Raw genomic sequence first — 19,910 nt, 5'->3', positions numbered from 1 at the left:
GAGCCAGCAGCGAGGGCGGGACATGTCACAACCCATGGGACATCGATTAGATTGACTAACAGCTGTCTTCCTTCATAAGTAGAAAAAAATGAGAACTAAAATAAATGATGCTTTGGGCTCACTTAACAAATCTTAACAACAAGACCCCCAAAATTAAACTTTTCCAAGTAACTTCCTTATATCCCATAATTTTGTTCAAAAATATTTTAAGAGCTATAAAAATATTCAATACCCAACATGGTAAAATCTACAATTTCTGGAAACAAATAAAAAAAAATCAGGCATGCAAAGAAGAAAAAAAAAATAATGGGGAGAAAAATCAATGAAAACTGATCCAGAAGAATGACAGGGATGATAGTGGTGGCAGCCACGGGCATTCGGAGACACTCCGCGTGCTCAAGAAGCTGGGCACAGAGGAAGCAGGTGATCAGAGGCAGAGACGAGATACAAAAGCAACCAACTCCAGCTTCCAGAAATGAAAGCCACAATGTGGGGCATAAAGAATGCACTAGATGGGACTAATGGTAGATAAGATACTGCAAGAGAAGAGTGGTGAGATTGAAGACACAGACACAGCAACTCACCTACCTAAAATGTGACAGACAGAAAAGAGGGAAGGAGGGAGGGAGGGAGGGAGGGAAGGAGGGAGGGAGGACCACTAAATTGTGGAAAAACATCAACTTGTCAAACAGTCCCTGAAGGAAAAGAGAGAAGAGGAGCAGAAAAATATTTGGAAAAAAAAAAAAAGGCTGAGAATTCTCCAAAAGTATAAACCCAAGGATTCAAGAAGCTTAACAAACCCCAAATACCAGAAACAAGAAAACTACACACAAATCAAAATCAAATTTCTTAAATCCAGGGAGAAAGAGGAAATATTAAAAGCGGCAATAAAAAAAAAAGCACATTACATACAGAGGAACAAGATTAGAATGGCAGCAGTTCTCAATATCTTTAAAGTATGGAAAGATCGCCCTAGCCAGTTTGGTTCAGTGGATAGAGCGTCGGCCTGCAGACTAAAGGGTCCCAGGTTCGACTCCGGTCAAGGGCATGTACCTTGGTTGTGGGCACATCCCCAGTGAGGGGTGTGCCGGAGGCAGCTGATCGATGTTTCTCTCTCATCTATGTTTCTAGCTTTCTATCCCTCTCCCTTCCTCTCTGTAAAAAATCAATAAAATATATTTTTTTAAAAAAATAAGTAAAGTATGGAAAGATCTAAAACTTAATGTAAAAAGAAAACAGATAATTTCATTATGTAAAGGGAAAAGTTAGAGTGATTTTTTTAAAAAATATATTTTATTGATTTTTTTACAGAGAGGAAGGGAGAGAGATAGAGTTAGAAACATCGATGAGAGAGAAACATTGATCAGCTGCCTCCTGCACATCTCCTATTGGGGATGTGCCCGCAACCCAGGTACATGCCCCTGACCGGGATCGAACCTGGGACCTTTCAGTCCGCAGGCCGACGCTCTATCCACTGAGCCAAACCGGTTTCGGCTAGAGTGATTCTTAAGGCCCATTTTGAGTTTCTTTATTAAACACCAATATATATTTTTTGCTTTTATCTTTCTAAAGGATCCATTATAATAAATTATAAATATTGTTAGAAAAATTTATAAATTCATTTGATACATGGTAAGTGTAGTAATGTTCAAAAATATAAACGAATATTTACATGTAATCAATAAAACAATATATAGTTCATAATTTATTGAAACATTATCACTCTAAGCTTAAAGCCAACTGGAAGTTTAAATTGCTAAGTAAACATTTAAAATACATTATAAACATTAAAGGTAGAAGTCATTACATGAATTATTTTATCCCCAAATTTTACTTAAAAATCAGTAACTGCATTTGACAAAACACCGTGAGGCCAACTAGTATTAATTACTCCATAAATGTTACCTTTTGTGGGCTTACATTTTTTTTTTTTAAAGTTGGAATCAACAATCATTTCTTTAAATAAACCCGGCACCTCCAGGTTGGAAAACTGATTTGCCAAAGGAAACACTGGTATTTATAGCCGAGTTCAAACCCCGGAGTGACTGCGAATGGACGGCCGCTTCCTGCTTGGCAACCTGCTGCCCGCGCTCTCCCCCGAAAAGCTCAGTCACAGGCTGCGGGGCGCCAGCGTGCCCGGCGCGCACTCGAACCCGCCACAGCCGCCGCTGCGCTGCGTGTTTATCCTCGTGCGCCTCTAAAGGTCAACTGTTTTTAGAATTCTTTCAAGGTTAAAGTTTTTGTTTTTTTAATCTAACATCTGATGACATCATCGTTCACATACGAGCCATGAATCATTTTAAAATCCAGCCCTGGCCAGTTCTCTCAGTGGTTAGAGCATCGGCCTCCGAGGGAAGGGTCATCGGTTTGATTCTGGTTGGCAGCACGTGCCTGGGTGCAGGCTGCATACCCCACCTCCATACTCTCCCCTTCCCTTCCACTCTCTCTAAAGATCAATGGGGAGGAAGCATCCTCAGGTGAGGATTAACTCACTCACTACATACAGACATACATACAGACAGACAGACACACACACACACACACACACACGTACCCGGCAGCACTCATGGCAGAGCTGCGACACCACGATGTCCTGTGCAGAGCCTGGGTGCAGCGGAGGCAGCCCTCGGCCCTCCCCCAGCCTGAGCCGTCCCGTCCCCCCCCCGCCCCCCCCCCCCCCCCCCCCCCCGCCAGGCCCTTCTGTGTCCTTAAGACCTGAGCGAAAGCCCAGGGGCGGGGCGTGCTGGAATTCTCAGCCGCCTGAGCGACCTCTCTCAGGGACCTGGTGGGTGTCCCCATGCACTTCCACAATGGCCATACGCTCTTATAAATATATTTCCATCGATGTCAGACAGGAAGGGAGAGGGAGAGCTAGAAACATCCACGATGGGAGAGAATCATGGACCGGCTGCCTCCTGCTCGCCTCACATGGGATGGAGCCCGCAACCCGGGCCTGTGCCCTGACCGGGAATCGAACCGGCACCTCCTGGTGCATAGGCCGGGCCCTGCCTTCTGTTTTGACTGTCCACAGCAGTGCTGCACCTTCCCGGCCCGTCGTTTCGGTCATGTCACCGAACCCTGGTACCCACGGCCTCAGAGGTAACTGTGGCTCCATCCCCGAGGGGGCAGCGCCTGTGGGGAAGCGCTCGGTGCCTTCGGGAGACAGAGCAAGAGTCCGACTGCTCAGCTCCGGCTCCGAAGGCTCGATGGATCGCATCCTAAATTCATAAAACGCATATTGTTTGAAGATCCAGTTGATCTGCAGGCAAAGCCACAATCTCGAAACCTCACTTCAGTGTCAGATGTCCGGCCTTTTTGTTGGGATTGAAAGGATTTTTAAACTTTTATTTGAATCTCCTGCGTTCGTGTCAGCGGATTTTAGACTGGAATTTTGTGCAGGAAGCCCTTACACTTCATTCTAGCCATCAGTCACTGCCAATGCGCACAGACTCGCCGCTTTATTCATTTCGTAAACTTTTGCTTCAAGAGCGTTTTCTTTCATCGAGGGAGAGAGAGGAGAGAGAAGTGTCCCTCCTCCCGCCTGGCCAGCAGCCTGGGGAGAGACTTCCTGGATGCCAGAGCAGTGTCCCTGCTTCCCTGGGAGGAAACCCGCAGGAAATCTAATCTTTAAAAGCAGCTTCCAAATGTTTACAAGGCGGGGCCTTCCCTGCTGTCTGGGGAGGGGGGCACCCCGCCACGCGCCCCCAGCGATGCCCTCGGCCTCCGGGAGCGGGCCTCTGCCATTACCAGGTCCTGTCTTTCACTTCAGCGGGACCAGGGGTTCTTTAAGTCTGTGGATTTCTACCAGCCCTCCCTCCCCTCCCAGCTGCCAGGCCTTCCTCCTGGGAAACCTCTTCCCCTCCATCCCCATCCTGACAATGGGGAGCTTCACACCAGCCCCCCGCCCCCCCAGCCCGCAAAAGAACAGCATCCAGGAAGCTCCCCGCCCTGCATTCTGGGAGCGGCTCCTGCAGAGACCCACCCTTCCCCATGGGGCTCAGATAAGAGTCAGGGCGCTGTTTACTCTCCGCTGTCAGACAAAGACTCTCCAAACCCATTACTTGCTGCAGAAACGATTAGCTGGGCTGCTCCGGCCACCGGCTAATCTGGACGGAACACCTGCTCCCCTTCCCCACCCTTCAGCTAAACCGCTCCCCTTCCCCAGACTCCTGAACCCTGACCGCCCTCCACTTGGGGCTCAGCCCTTCCTGGGGAACTTTCCTGAGAATCGGCTGACCTCAGGGCCACACAAGTCTGCTCTGCAGCCTCTCTGCACCCGCCCTGTGGTCCTACCTCCCCAGCCCCTTCTTCCTAGCCTCCCTGACTCCGCACCAAGGACGCCCTTTCCTCCCAGCTTCCAGGGTGCAGGGCATGTCTCCATGGCAACCACCGCCCCTCACTGCAGGAACCTGTCCAGGGAAAGCTTCCCGGTCCCCACAGCCACGTTTGTTCTTTAGTTGATGCTCCACTGGCTCAGAGGCACAAAGGTTTCTGGCAACTGAGCCCCAGGCTGCTTTTCCAGGCTCCTTCACGGAAGGGACCTGCACTGTGGACAGAAGGGGCCGCATGCTGGCCTGACAGCTCAGGGGCGGCCTGCGTGGGGTCTTGCAAACTCAGACCTAAAGTCACCACAAAGGATGGTGTGAAGTTAAACTGTAACTAAAGCAGGTATGGCGGGCAGTTACGTCCTAGGCCGGTATCTTCACTGACAAGGGCAGCCTTTACCGTAACTGAGCCTGTCTGTCTTTTTGCATCTGTGAGAACACACCCTTGACATGTCTGGGTAACTTGTAGCTTCCCTGTTCCTGGAGCCCCTGGGGCACAACCAAATGTGCTGGGTGCCAGGACAGATACCACAAATCCCTTCATTATCATGTTAATTGATCCTGCACCCACCTAAGTGTGTGTCCATCATTTTACTTCTTATCCAATCCCAGGGGCTTCCCTGCTTTGCTTTATCCCTCCTCCTTAATCTGTCACCAATGAATTTCATGTAACCCACCTACGTCCCTCCTTTGATTGCAAATGTATAAATACACATGTAACCCCGCCATTCTCCGGAGCACTATCTCAATTCCTTGAGGCTCTCCTTCCCGGCATATGTCCACAGTTTGGCTCAAATAAACTCACAAAAATTCCTTACAAGTTTCAATGTTTTTTGTTGTTGTTGTTAACAGCGCTAACAAATGCTTTCATCTCACCATCAAATGAATTGCAAAAAGGATGGCTTAGAAAAGCAACTTAATCTGTGTTTTTAACACTTCCTTATCTTTCCACCCCTGCTGGGTAGCTGATTTACAGTAAATACCTGTTGGATTACAAAGTGAATGGACACACGAGTTTCTAAGACAACATGTGTTGTATGGTAACACAAACACATCCTAGCTGCCGAAATTTGTTGAAAATGTGTCATATGAAAACTTAAGCTGAAGATACTTCCAGGGTTAAGAAATGCTCCAAGGTGGCTCAGGAATGAACAAAACTATATACTCTTACCTTCTTACACACGGTGCATAGGATTATGTTATACAAATAAAGACAATTTACGTTTTCATCAAAGAACACATTTATACACAAGCCTACACTAGCCATGACCATTCTCTGGTACAAGGAATAGTTCTGCGGGATAGAAGGAATCTATTGAAACCCTGTAAGTTAGAGAGCAATTTGATTAAAGTCGTGCATATTTTCAGGCAAAAATTCCACCGACATGAAGTCATCTCTGTGATTGTTTCAATACCAGACATGAAGGAAAAGCTGACTTCCGTGGGAGTAGAGCGGTATTCTTTGCCTGGGGTAAACTTTTCATAGAAAAGGGGCTCAATGGACAGTACCTCACAGGGTGATCAGGCATTCCTAACTGGCAGCTCCTGCTGGGGAGTCACACCCCAGGCAGGAAACTGCTTTAGTACAAGGGGTGTCTTCGCCTTGAGGGAGCCCTGCCCATTGTTTCGGGGCATCTAGGTGAGCACCCCTTTGAAAGAAAGGGTCAGTACCCTCAGGAGAGCCCAGTCTTGCTAACTACCCATAACCCAATGCCCTCCCGGCTCAGTTTCCGCCTTAACTCCAAGGGCATAAAACAGTGATGGCGAACCTATGACACGCGTGTCAGAGGTGACACGCGAACTCATTTTTTTGGTTGATTTTTCTTTGTGAAATGGCATTTAAATATATAAAATAAATATCAAAAATAGAAGTCTTTGTTTTACTATGGTTGCAAATATCAAAAAATTTCTCTATGTGACACGGCACCAGAGTGAAGTTAGGGTTTTTCAAAATGCTGGCACGCCGAGCTCAGAAGGTTCGCCATCACTGGCATAAAAGAAGCTTCAAAACTGCCCTCCGGGAGCCTGGAGGTCTGCGCCCCGGCATCTGCCACCAGCTCGTTTAGATAAACTCGTGCAGAAGTTCTCTGTAGCTCTGGGTGCTTCTTCCATCAACAGGAGGAAAGTGTTGGTAAATGAGAAAATAGTAAGAAGTCATTCAGTGGCCCCAACAGAACATTCGTAAGGAAGGGTCACGGCTAGTGTTGTGAGCAGCGATCTAAATGCGCGGCAGGCAGGTAGGTGGACGGGAGCAGAGCCAGGACATGGGCAGGTGCAGAAGGTCCCCAGGGGGAAGCCCCAGGTGCCCAGCCAAGGACCATGGTGGGGGGCCTCGCCCCCAGGGTGACCTTCCTCCCCTAGCAGGTCACTGGTCATGCGGTTTGGACCCCTGCCCTCCCCCCCCCGCCCCCCCCCCCCCCCCCGGAGATAACATCGAGGCCTCAGCTGTATTTCAGCTCCAGGCCCAGGAATCCAGGGAAACCAGCCCAGCAACCCCACAGCTGAGGTCCGGACCAGCTGCGCTGGACAATGATCCCCCGCCATCAATATATGAATCTGGGTAGAAGGCTGGCCCCCTCCTGCCATCCTGCTCTATGCAGTCACCCAGGTACATGGGTCCTGGGATGCATTTCCGGGGTGCTGTCTGCGCCCCTGCCCTCGAGTTCAAGAGAAAGCGGAGCTCAATGGAGATGGGACATCACACCTTCCAAACAACTAGGGCTTCTCGTCTAGGTCCCCCCAGATGTCAGTGCCCCTTTTATTCTTGTCTTTTGATGCCTCGTAGCAGCAGTTTAATATGTTTTCTACTCTTTTTTAAATACATATATTTTATTGACTTCTAGATAGAGGAAGGGAGGGGGAGAGACAAAAACACTGATGAGAAAGAAACATCGATCGGCTACCTCCTGCACGCCCCCTACTGGGGATCGAGCCTGCAAACCAGACCTGTGCCCCGACCTGGAATGGAACCCTGACCTCCTGGTTCACAGGTCGACGCTCAACCACTGAGCCACACCGGCCGGCTGAAATCTCTCCTATTCTTGTGAGTCAGATCCTAGGAGGTAATCTTGCCTCCTCCTTTATTGAGATGACAGCTGTCAGCCTTTAACACTTTCTCCTGTCCACCCCACCGGTCAATCGGGCACTTAAAGACTGAAATACGAACTCCCCGTCATTAATCTCTCTGCCGATTCTCTGCATCTCCTCTCTCATCTCAGAGGAACAGAACAGCTCTCCCCACAACACTTTTGCTCTGTTCTAGCACAATCCCAATTCCTCCCAATTCCCGGGAATTACCACTCGCATTATCCTCACCGCGTCTCTTCAATATCAGCAGGGTGTAGATACCTCTTTGAACTTTCGCCACAAAGTTCTTGAAATCGTGGTTCCTCTTTCCACCGCATTTTGATCTATTTCCGAGGGAGAGCTGAGCAGTCAGACTGAGGGGTGCGCACTGAGGGTGAGAGAAGGGGAGCTCGGGGACGACCACTACCTCCTTCCTATCTGAGCCCAGTGGCCTCTATTGAGGAGGAGACACGAGGGGAGTCAGTGTGAAAGGTGGGCCTCGGGGCTCTGCTTAGACAGGAGGGTGGGTCCTGAGACAGGGCAGGGGAGACGTGAGTGGCTGGCTGCAGAGAGGGGCCCGGCCTGGCAGACGGAACAGGAGCAGTGAGATGGTGTGTGATGTAAACACCTCCTAGGGGATGGGTCAGCTAGAAGCTGGGTGTCAGAGAGGTGTGGTCACGGAGCCCAGGGCACGCCAAAGCTCGCCCATCAGTCAGAAGAAGATCAAGCTCCGAGAGGGTTCAGTCCGAGCAAAACCAAGGCAGTGTGCGGTTCTGGTGCCAGGGAAGGCTGTGTCCCTTCAGAGAAGACGAAGGAATATTGACTTGTCTCCGGAGGGCCAGCCTGAGAAATGGCATCAGGTTCAAAACACGGAACCCTGGCTGGTGTGGCTCAATGGTTGGAGCATCATCCTGTGCACTAAAGGGTCAAGGGTTCAATTCCGGGTTGGGGCACAGACCCAGGTTTTGGATTTTGGTCCCAGGTCGTGGTGTGTGTGTGTGTGTGAGGCAACCAATCGATGTTTCTCTCTCACGTTGATTTTTTTTTCTCTCTCTCCCTCTTCTTTCCTCTCTGTCTATAATCAATGAAAAACAAATCCTGGGGTGAGGATTATAAAAAGAAAAAAATGATGGAGCTTATCGGTGGCATCTGCATCGCAGCTTCAGGGTGAAGGGGCTGGAACAGCTTGCCTGGTGCTGGGTCCTGAAAGAATATGTGAGGACGAAGAGACAAGAAGTAGAGAAACTCAAGGAACTGTTCTACAAATGGAAACAGAAATAAGACAGGACTGAAGGGCGACACAAACGGAGGGGACAGACAGTCTGCTGGGCTCTGTTGCACCTGCATCTACGCAGATGGCACATTACTTAACGGGAGAAAATCGGTGGCACAGAGCAGAGAGAGGATAAATGCAGGAACAGATCGCCTGAACCGGCGTACAGACGTACGTACGGCCAACTGCACCGAGGAGCGGCTGTCCTTCCATAAGAGGAGGGGCTCACGCGGAACAGAAGGGAAGGCTGGGTCCCTGGAACCTTTAAAATGGGCAGCAGGTTCAGCGATAAGAAAATATGGAATTTCTCTGCTAGCTGCACGTAGTTTATCAGGTAAGTAGGAAGCAGGCCGTCAGCTCCGAGAGGGGAGAATGAAGGGTGCAAGCATCAGAGAGGAGAGGAGGGGAGGTGAGCGAGGGGGCGGAGAGGGGGGGCAGGGAGCAGTGATCGGGGCTCCGAGAGCAAAGGGAGGAAGCACGGAGCTGATCTCCTAGGAGTGTAAGTGCCCTGATGAGGACTGCACTCTAAACATGAGACCAATCACCAGCATCCTGTGAATTCGTGTGTGCCTGTGTGTGTGTGCGTGTGTGTGCGTGTGTGTGCCTGTGTGTGTGTGTGCGCGCACATGTGTGTGCGTGCCTGTGTGTGTGCGTGTGTGCCTGTGTGTGCGCACGTGTGTGTGCATGTGTGTGCATGTGCGTGTGTGCCTGTGTGTGCCTGTGTGTGTGTGTGTGTGTGTGTGTGTGTGTGTGTGTGTTCCGGCCACTTTACCTCCGTCAGGGTGGGGCTGTGCATAGTCATCAGGAGCTGGGACTTTTCCCGGCAGGTCAGACAGAAAGAAAAAGGGACGAAAGTGTCCTCACCAACTACCTTCCAGGTATGGAAACAAGGCTTTCCTTCGACAGGGGTGCAGCCTCAGAAACCACGTCAAACAACTGTTCCTCTTCCTGGCATATCCCTCCACTAGAATCAACGGGGACGTGCCCTTCTCGTTTACTGTTTAGAATTCTTTCTAAATTACCCGTGTGATAGCTTGTCCACAATTTAACCGCCACGGAGAAAGGTGCATGTCTGTACACACCCACACGTCATGCTCTCACGCCTGTACACCCCACACCATCATGCTCTCACGCCTGTACACCCCACACCATCATGCTTTCACGTCCACACGTCATGCTCTCACGCCTGTACACCCCACAACATCATGCTTTCAGGCCTGTACACCCCACACCATCATGCTTTCACGCCTGTACACCCACACCATCATGCTTTCACGCCTGTACACCCCACACCATCATGCTTTCACGTCCACACGTCATGCTCTCACGCCTGTACACCCCCACAACATCATGCTTTCAGGCCTGTACACCCCACACCATCATGCTTTCACGCCTGTACACCCACACCATCATGCTTTCAGGCCTGTACACCCCCACACCATCATGCTTTCAGGCCTGTACACCCCACACCATCATGCTTTCAGGCCTGTACACCCCACACCATCATGCTCTCACGCCTGTACACCCCCACACCATCATGCTTTCAGGCCTGTACACCCCACACCATCATGCTTTCACGCCTGTACACCCACACCATCATGCTTTCACGCCTGTACACCCCACACCATCATGCTTTCAGGCCTGTACACCCCACACCATCATGCTCTCACGCCTGTACACCCCCACACCATCATGCTTTCAGGCCTGTACACCCCACACCATCATGCTTTCACGCCTGTACACCCCACACCATCATGCTCTCACGCCTGTACACCCCACACCATCATGCTTTCACGCCTGTACACCCCACACCATCATGCTCTCACGCCTGTACACCCCACACCATCATGCTCTCACGCCTGTACACCCCCACACCATCATGCTTTCAGGCCTGTACACCCCACACCATCATGCTCTCACGCCTGTACACCCCACACCATCATGCTTTCACGCCTGTACACCCCACACCATCATGCTCTCACGCCTGTACACCCCACACCATCATGCTCTCACGCCTGTACACCCCCACACCATCATGCTTTCAGGCCTGTACACCCCACACCATCATGCTCTCACGCCTGTACACCCCACCATCATGCTTTCACGCCTGTACACCCCACACCATCATGCTCTCACGCCTGTACACCCCACACCATCATGCTTTCACGCCTGTACACCCCACACCATCATGCTCTCACGCCTGTACACCCCACACCATCATGCTTTCACGCCTGTACACCCCACACCATCATGCTCTCACGCCTGTACACCCCACACCATCATGCTCTCACGCCTGTACACCCCACACCATCATGCTTTCAGACCTGTACACCCCACACCATCATGCTTTCACGTCCACACGTTTACACTGAAGAAGGCTCTGGAAGGTCTTCCGACAGTGACGCGGCAGAAGACAAGCATCTTTACGCTGAACGGGGACTTCACTGATGGGGACCAATAAGTAAAGCAACGGGTTAGCTTCACACACTGTGACTACGGACGCTGCGTCGGGACCCCCCATCCCTCTCACCAGCAAGTCCTCTTGCCTTGTTTCCCTCATGGACCAGGAGTGAGTACGTCCGGGCTGGGAGCCGGGGTCCCGTGGCAGCTGCGGCCACAGAGCAGAGAGGGAGGAGAGCCAAGGCCACCCAGGCCTGTGGCCACCCACAGGGAGCACCCGCATGCGTCTCATCGGGAAGATCTCTCCCTGCCGGAAAGCCTGGACCTCACCTGTCTCTTCATATTCCTGGCCTCTGACAGAGGAAAAGTATGAGCTGTCCTCAGTTAGCCCACCGGCGTGAGCGTGGCTCAGTGTGGCTCAGTGTGGCTCAGTGTGGCTCAGTGAGGCTCAGTGTGGCTCAGTGTGGCTCAGTGTGGCTCAGTGTGGCGTGTCGGCCTATGAACCAGGAGGTCAGGTTCTATTCCCGGTCAGGGCACAGGCCCTGGGGGCGTGCAGGGGGCAGCCGATCAATGATTCTCATCACTGATGTTTCTCTCTCTCTCTCTCTCTCTCTCTCTCTCTCTCTCTCTCCCTCTCTCTCTCTCTCTCTCTTTCTCTCTGAAATCAATAAGAAATATTTGTAAGAAATGATAGTGAGCCAGAGAGTGAGAGGAAGGGGAGAGTCCGCCGTTAACAGCCGTGAGCGGACCGACAATGAAGTGCCCCCAGCCGTGCGTGTCGGAGCTTTGAATCTACTTCTCTCGGAAGCAGAGGCCCCACATCCTGCTGATGGCGGAGGACGTTCAGGGCTGCTGCCTGCAGCCCACCCATGAAAAGTAGCACAGCCCTCGCCGTGTGGCTCAGTGGACAGAGCGTCGGCCTGCGGACCAAAGGGTCCTGGGTTCGATTCCAGTCAAGGGCACGTACCCTTGCAGGCTCCTCCCTGGCCTGGGCCCTGGTCTGGGCACGTGCAAGAGGCAACCAATCGATGTGTTTCTCTCACACCGATGTTTCTCTCTGTCTTTCCGTCTCTCTTCCAATCTCCCTAAACATCAATGGAAAAATATCCTCGGGTGAGAATTAACAACAACAAAAAACCCACACAAAACACAACAAAACACAACAACACAGTAGTAAATGTTTCTTCCCTACAGACTAAGCCCCTACCCCGCCCCTGCTTCCCCTTTTCCAACCCCCTTAGCCGTAGCCAGCCCCAATTCTTTCAAAACAGCTTACATCTTCCTTTCCCCAAACATCATGTATGAAAGGTCCCGCCAACCCCAGGACAGGGCTCAGGCCTCCCCCATCCAGCCTGGAGGCCGTGGCTTCGCGGCCTGCCCCGGCCCCGTCGTCTGCTGCCTCGCGTCTGGCTCGATAAACCCTTCCTGTCAGGAAAGCCGGGGCCACGAGCGTTTTCGTTTGATCCAACGAGTGGAGTCATTTCCTTTCTCCCTCGGCCTGAATGCCCAGCGGAGAATGACAGGGCTGTAATTAGGCTGCTGTTTTCCTCCCAGCCTGGTTCAGAGAAAGACAATTGCAGGGCAGGACCTTTCCTCCTACTGGTCCTGCAACTTGGACCCTCCCCTGGCCTTTCCTCCCTGGCCTGGCACGCGTCATGCGTGACCCCCTCAGAGGAGGCGCAGGGGCAGAGCACAGCCTCGCAGGATTCCCACAGAAGCCCTTGCAGGATCACTCCCTCAGCATTCAGCCCAAGAGATGACATCTCGAGCTCAGTTGTGTTTCAGCTCCAGGCCCAGAAGGGCAGCCAGGTCAAGCGGGGTGACCCCATGGCCGACATCAGGACCAGACAGATGACGAATGACACCTGCCCGGTGCCCACCCATCAGTAGAGCCTGGGACCCTGAGGGGCACGCGGGACAGCTGGTGAATGGTCTACCGAGATCTTCGCTGGGGCCCCAGACTAAAGCTCTCAAGACAGAGGACTCGGGCTCCTCCTGGAGCAGCCTGGTGTCCCCCTGTCCTCCCCCAGGTGCACGCCTTTGCCTGTCTCTCTTCTACATCCCAAAGGCCCTTCTTTGACCTCCGCATCTTGTTTCCTGAGCCCACGCAGCCCAGCTGGCTCACTGTTTTTACTTCTGTGACTTTGTAATAAACGTTTGCTTGTATCTGAGTCTTGGCTCTGAATTCTTTCTTAGCCCGAACTCAAGTACTGAGGCTGCTGAACTGAGGTCCAATCTTGGTAGCACTCTGGTGCCATTTCATTGGCTAACAGGTCCAATTTCTATAAAAGCACAGATCTAACAATATAAAAACATTTTTGTAAATGTTTCCTAGAGGGGTTAACAATAGCAAAAACATCTAGAATAATAATTTTTAGGAAGAAATAATTTTATAGTGCAGTAATAATAGAAGCACTTATATTTATATAATAAGCATTTACATTTCTAAATATATCAATACTAGAGGCCTGGTGCACAAATTTGTGCATAGGTGGGGTCCCTCAGCCTGGCCAGCGATCGGGCTGATCAGGGACGTATGGCTCAGTCCCGATGGGGGCCAGCCGGCTGGGGAGGGACCGAAGGAGGTTGGCAGGTTGGCCAGGGAGGGACCACAGAGTGTGTTCGGCCCTCTCACCCAGTCCTAATTGGCTAGACCCCAGCAGCAAGCTAACCTACCGGTCGGAGTGTCTGCCCCCTAGTGGTCAGTGTGTGTCATAGTGACTGGTTGAGCAGTCAACAAAACGGTCAACCGATCAGTCAGACACTTACCATATTATGCTTTTATTATGTAGGATTCTTGAATTGCTCTCCCATTAGTGTCTTGTATATGTGTACTTACATGCAGACTTCATTAAAAGAATCGTCAATATTTTTTAATTGTCCCATAAACAAATATTTGTTTTGATAAATAAATGGAAGACAGAAGTGAGAAATTTAACTTGAAAACGAAAGCAAGCATGTCTCTGGAAAGATCTAGCCATTTAATTTCACTGTTTTATAGGCAATCTCGCACAAAGGTATATTTGATATTTCCATTGTGTTACCACTTATGCTATAATTTCTAATGTCCTTAAATATTCATTTACTGCTTTTGAAATACACCCACATCATTCTATTAATAAAATATTAACATCCTATCTATAAGAGCAAAAATGATACAAAAAGGAACTGTGGGTTACTTCAGGTTAGTGATTCTCATGTCGGGGGCGGGGGGAGAGCAGGGCACCGAGCACTGGTTGTTTTAAAAAAAACATGTAAACAGTGTATTTATTACATTCCTAATAGAAAACACAAGACGTTCTATCAAATCTTGGTTGGCAAGGGCTGTTAATGATCCAAAAGCATATACGGACAATAAAGTGAGAAATACTTTCAAGTAACGAGGGTTTGAGAAGTTGACAAATGTGTTGGGGAAAACAGTCTCCTGACAACCTTTGGCATTTTTAAGATCTAATGAGGAGAATAATCTCCTTACTTGGCATGTTCACACCATGGAGCTGCTGCAGGCACAGCCCTGCCAGGCCCGCGGCCCCGGGCACATGCCCCCTGGCTCCGCTCTGGGATTTCCCAGCTGCTGGTCTGGTGCTCGCTCGCTGTCCTTTCATCATCCTTAACCACAGGGGAGTCAGGAAAACATAAGCCTCAGCTTTAGGGACACCGGACAGGGAGGAAATGAGTGTGTCTGGGAATCACACACGGTCGGTCGCCAGCCTTCCTTCACTAGGAAGTAAGTGGGTATCAGAGAACTCGAAACACTGTTCATGCTCCAAGTGTATACACGTGCCCAAATAATGCGAAGACAGTCACCCAACTCTACACATCTTCATCTTCAAGTTTCTAAAATCTTACTCCATCCATTAGAGAAATATTGTATTTTAAATGTTTTTTACTATATTTTATTGATTTTTTTTTTTTTTTTTTTTTTTTTACAGAGAGGAAGGGAGAGGGATAGAAAGTTAGAAACATCGATGAGAGAGAAACATCGATCAGCTGCCTCCTGCACACCCCCTACTGGGGATGTGCCCGCAACCAAGGTACATGCCCTTGACCGGAATCGAACCTGGAACCCTTCAGTCCGCAGGCCGACGCTCTATCCACTGAGCCAAACCGGTTAGGGCTTAAATATGTTTTTATGGATTTTTTAGAGAGAGAGGAAGGGAGAGAGAGATAGAAACATCAATGATGAGAGAGAATCACCGATGGGCTGCCTCCTGCATGCCCCACTAGGGGCGGAGCCGAGCCCGCAACCCAGCCGCGTGCCCTGACCTGGAATCAAGCCTTGACCTCCTGGTTCCCAGGCCGATGTTCAACCACTGAGCCACACTGGCCTGGCCGAAGTATTGTCTTAAACATAATATTTGCTGTTATAAGCTGAGGCCCATCTGCCTTTGCTCTACACGAACACCTTAATGTGTGTGTGTTTTGACGGATACATTTCCACACGCACAGAATGTGGATGAGAAATCACCCATCAAAATACAAAGTGGCCCTGGCTGGTTTGGCTCTGTGGATAGCGCGTCAGCCTGCGGACTGAAGGGTCCTGGGTTCAATTCCATGTGCAAGGGCCCATGCCTGGGTGGTAGGCTCAACCCCCAGTAGGGGGCGTGCAGGAGGCAGCCGATCCGTGATTCTCTCTCATCATTGATGTTTCTATCTCTCTCTCCCTCTCCCTTCCTCTCTGAAATCAATAAAGATATGTTTAAAAAAACAAAAAAGCCCTCTCTGACTCATGGAGTCAGGGCTTCTGAAACTCAGGGGAGCCCGCCTTGCTCCTGTCGGCCTCATTCAGGCAACGAGAGCGATTCCTGAGAACGCTCAGCAAGTCCCATACCCGCATGGACCCAGCGGGAAACATCTTGGCTTAGAAAAGAGATCTCACTCATGTCCTGATATCTCCGATTTCTTTTATAAGTAAAGCATCCCAATTGAAGAGAGTAAAGAAAATGGTGGTAATTCATCTTAGTCTAAAGGATGCACTGATTTTAACTCTTGAGGAAAAATATATAACTGCATAACCACAGCCTATATAATAAAAGGCTAATATGCAAATTGACCAAACGACAGAACGACCTGGTCGCTATGACACACACTGACCACCAGGGGGCAGACGCTCAACACAGGAGCTGCCCCCTGGTGGTCAGTGCACTCCCACAGGGGGAGCGCCGCCCAGCCAGAAGCCAGGCTCAGGGCCGGCAAGGGCAGTGGCGGTGGCGGGAGCCTCTCCTGCCTCCGCGACAGCGCTAAGGAAGTCCAACTGCCGGCTTAGGCCTGTTCCCTGCGGGGTGCCAGCTGGCCATCCCCCTGAGGGCTCCCGGACTGGGAGAGGGTGCAGGCTAGGCTGAGGGACCCCCTCCCCCCTGAGTGCATGAATCTCATGCACCGGGCCTCTAGGTCATATATAACGATTCTGAAACCACTGCTTTATTAACAATGAAGGAGTCACTACCAACTGTGTACAGCCAACCAGTTCCTGCCTCTGCTCTTCCAGCCCCTGTTCTCCTTCTAATTCAAAACACGGACTAAAGTGATTCAAAAATATAACGTAACTGTCAATTATTTCACTGTATGACACATGTTGAATGCTTCAATATCATTCATCATGAACCAGTAACAATTAAATGTTTAAATATTAAGATGAAAACAGTAGACAACCAACAAATGGGAAAGTCCCTACTTTATTGAAACCAGGATTACTTCTGTCCTATTGTGTAAATGCTAAGCCACCTGGTATAACAATGTCAGAAATACAGCGCAAGGTCCCTAACATATATTTCTTAATTGTGTGGTGATCACAATGTAATACATATTTGGGGCAATTCCTTTGCACTGTGAATATTAGTAATATTATTTGGGGGAATCACCGATTTGTAGGTATACATATCACAGTTATTAGACCAAGCATGTCAAACTCACGGCTCACGGGCCGCCTGCCTCATTTATTTGGCCCGTGTTAGCCTTTGAGGTTGACATGCTTGGGTTAGACGTAGAGAAACGGAATTAGCTGAAACCTACACGTATACAATTAGAAAAGGAGAAGGAAAGAATCAGTGAAGAGAACAGCGTCCTAAATGCCTGAATGAATGAAAAAGTGAACAAAATCGACAGGGGCCATTGGCGCCGATGCTATCCTCGACTTCCTTTAAAGTTCAAGCCAAACCAATCTCTCCCTGCACTTGCCAATAATGTGGCAATAATTCATTTGGCCATAGTCTCCAACCTCCCTCCAAAGCATTATTTCTGGGCATAATTCCAAGACTCCCAAGCTAGTGTCGCAACGGGAATTGCTGCTCAAACCTTCGCATGAGCAGAAATGTATGGTCATTTGGAAAATCTATAGCAGAAACACCCGTTCTCATTTCCTGGCTTTATTGCTGCGCTGCATCCCTGGCGCTGCTCTCCCCGACCCAAGGGCACAGCGGCTTCTCCCAGCGCTCACGCCGCCTGTGTGCGGAGTCCTGAGTCCGCTGTATGCTTAGTACAGGAGCACTGTTACTAGGAGTCCATTTACCACCCAAATGGTAACTCACCGTTAGTCACTCCTCGTCATTTCTTTCTTTCTCCTTCCTTCCTTCCTTCCCTCCCCTCCTTCCTTCCTTCCTTCCTTCCTTCCTTCCTTCCTTCCCTCCCCTCCTTCCTTCCTTCCTTCCTTCCTTCCTTCCTTCCTTCCTTCCTTCCCTCCCCTCCTTCCTTCCTTCCTTCCTTCCTTCCTTCCTTCCTTCCTTCCTTCCTTCCTTCCCTCCCTCCCTCCCTCCCTCCCTCCCTCCCTCCCTCCCTCTTCTTTCTTTCTTTCCCTCCCTTCCTTCTTTTTCTTGGTAATTCTCACCCAAGGATGTTTTCCATTGATTTTTTTAAGAGAGTGAATGGGAGAGAGACAGAGAGAGAAGCATCGATGTGAAAGAGCACGTTGGGTGGCTGCCTCCCGCACGGGCCCTGACCAGGGTCAGGGATCAAGACTGCGACCGAGTACGTGCCCCTGAGCAGAATCAAACCGGGACCCTGGGCCGCTGCTCTACCCACGGAGCCACGCTGCCTAGGGCTCCACGCAATCCCTTTAGTGAGAAAAACACACAGATATACCGGGAAGGCAGGCCCAACTGCAAATCAAAGACACGCTCCCTGGGGGAGGACAGGGATACAAGGAAAGTGACAGGTGAAGACAGAAGGGAGAGGAGTGAACGCGCCTCCTGCGCCCGCGGATGCGTTACCGCGTGACGAGGGAGGAACGGGGGCTGCTACAGGACTGGCACGTTTCCAGGTGGGTGTTCTGCTTCGCTGCAAGCGGGGAGGTGGGGCCAGGAGACACGCGCTGGGCTGGAGAGCGATGTGACTCGGCAGCAGCCACTGTGCGCCTATCTGTGTCCGGCCCTGCAGTTCATTTACCCGGAAAGGAATGAGCTGGAATTCTTCCTCCTGCAGGTTTCCTGTGATCAGTGGTGAGCGAGGGAGACACGTCCGGCGGGCCCCACAGTCTGCGATGTAGACTAAACAAGAGCAGGTGAGCAGAGTGGCTAGAATTCCTTGCCTCCGCCTCATCTTCGGGGTGCTCTGAAGCGTTGCTGTACCCTAGACTTGACGCCTAGTGCGTGTCTGGCAATGAACTAATGTTTTAAATATAGCATCTCATTTACTCCCCCAAATCCTTCTCTCGGAGTGCGAGCAATTCGATATGACCATGTCTACACTGACGCAGCCAAGTGATTCACCCAAATCTAGTGGCAGAATCAGCATTTTACTGTCAACGGAAGTGACTCTAATGACGCTGTCTGAACTTCCCAATATCTCAGGCTGACTCTTATCTGGGACTCAATTACTATGAGGCAAATTCCTCATAAAACACCACTGGGTACGAAAGGGCCATAGTAACTCTTATTCCCAAATCGCTAGCCATCTAACCAAAACACCAACACAGCATTCACTGAAGTCATGCCTCATCTAGACAAGTTCAAACAAGTCTTCGTGTCTGAGTGAAATGCAGTGTTTGAAAGTCTTGCCTGCTTTTCAGATGGTGGGAAGAGGGGATCCTAGAGGACGCAGGAGCCGACTCCGAAGGGATGCAACCGGACGAGTCACTGTGGCAGGAAGGTTAGTCGCGTAGCCTACGCCCAGCCCAGCCAGCACCCAAACACAAAGCTCGGGCCCGCAGGCTGAGCTCAGAGCCTCGCAGGCTGAAGTGCTGGGTGCCATGCACGAGTCTACGCTGCCGTCCAGAACCGAAGCCAGACGTGGTTGTCCCCCCTCCCCCCGCCCCCCCCCCCTCCCCGCAGGCTTTGTCTGTAGGTGGTTCTGTCCTTCACAGATTGGCTGCCCGTTCACCTGGGCCCTGGGCACACGCAGAGGGGGCTGGAAAGAAGAGCAATTCATCTTTCACAGAAGAACCCACAGGACCGTCTAGACGTCCCACGGAGAGTGGGTCTAGGGGCCGGACTATGTTCTAAACCAACCGAGCTTGGGAAAGTATCAGACATGTTCGCTCCTTTATTTTTTTAAATAAAACTGTCTTGATTTCAGAGAGGAAGGGAAAGGGAGAGAGATAGAAACATTAATGATGAGAGAGAACTACTGATCGGCTGCCTCCTGCACGCCCCCCACTGGGGATCGAGCCACAACCCTGGCCTGTGCCCTGACTGGGAATCGAACCGTGACCTCCTGGTTCACAGGCCGATGCTCAATCACTGAGCCACACTGGCCGGGCCAGACAAGATTCCTAAAAGAAAGGTTCTGCGAGATAAAGTCAGTTTAGACAGGACGGTGTGGAATATGTTTGTAGGCTCTGTCGACAGCCCAGCCGGCACCTCGGGGAACCTTGCCAACCTGGGGGGCTCAAGCGCCGAGTCCCTGTGCTTAGG

At 50.7% G+C, this 19,910-nt stretch overlaps 1 protein-coding gene across 1 annotated transcript in view; it reads right to left on the bottom strand.

The window, feature by feature from the left end:
• GULP1 (GULP PTB domain containing engulfment adaptor 1) overlaps positions 1-19,910 on the bottom strand; it is an 89,087-nt gene that overhangs the window by 51,123 nt on the left and 18,054 nt on the right. The gene's annotated exons all lie outside the window — the stretch shown is intronic.

This window comes from Myotis nattereri (genome assembly GCF_964212035.1).
Source record: "Myotis nattereri genome assembly, chromosome: 7".
Lineage (NCBI taxonomy): Eukaryota > Metazoa > Chordata > Mammalia > Chiroptera > Vespertilionidae > Myotis > Myotis nattereri.
This window is presented reverse-complemented; position numbering and strand designations above follow the sequence as displayed.